We start from the raw sequence: 914 nt of genomic DNA, 5'->3' as shown, positions 1-914 counted from the left end.
AATTTTCTCTGTACAGACCTTACATAGGTTTTTATTAATGTCTCTAAGTATTTCATGTATTGATGCTGTTGCAAAGGATACTATTTTTTTGTTTGTTTGTTTTAACTTCTGAAAATTTGTTGCTAGTATGTAGAAATACAAATGAATTTTGTATGTTTACTTGTATGCTTTAACCTTGCAAATGCCTTTATTAGTTCTGGTAGCTTTTTTGCAGATTCCTTAGGATTTTCCCCATTCACAATCATGCCACCATGAGTAAAGAGTTCTATTTCTTTCTTCACCAGCATATATGCCTTTGTTTGTGTTTTCTCTTGTTTCACTAACTATGACATCCTCTACAGAATGCTCAACAGTGTGGTGAGGCCGGGCTTCTTGTCTTGTTAACAGTCTTAGGGGAAAAGTGTTCACTCCTGATGTCAGCTGTAGGTTTTACACAGATGCTCTTAAAAACTTTGAGGAAGTTCCTTTCTACTTCTGGTTTGCTGAGAGTTTTTACCATTTTGTCAAAAATCTTTTTTGCATCTATTGAGATTATTATATATTTTTCCTCCTTTATTCTGTGAATACGGCAAATTAAATTAGTTGATATTCCCATTTTAAATCAACCTTGTTTCTCTGGATAAGCCCTGCTTGATCATAGTGCACCATCCATTTATATATTACTGGATTTAATGTGATATACGTATGTTAAGGATGTTCGTGTCTATGTTCATGAGAAATACTGGCCCAAGTTTTCTTTTCTCATAACGTCTTTGTCTAGTTTTTCAAAGAGCGCAATGCTGACTTCATGAGGTGAGTTAGGAAGTTTTCCAAATTCTCTACGGTGGAACAGAAAGGAAGCAGGGTTAGCGTCACGACTCCCTCAAATGTTTGTTAGAGTTTATCAGTGGAGCTATTTGGAACTAGAGCTTTCT

This window comes from Galeopterus variegatus, unplaced genomic scaffold (assembly GCF_000696425.1).
Source record: "Galeopterus variegatus unplaced genomic scaffold, G_variegatus-3.0.2 Scaffold11933, whole genome shotgun sequence".
Lineage (NCBI taxonomy): Eukaryota > Metazoa > Chordata > Mammalia > Dermoptera > Cynocephalidae > Galeopterus > Galeopterus variegatus.
This window is presented reverse-complemented; position numbering follows the sequence as displayed.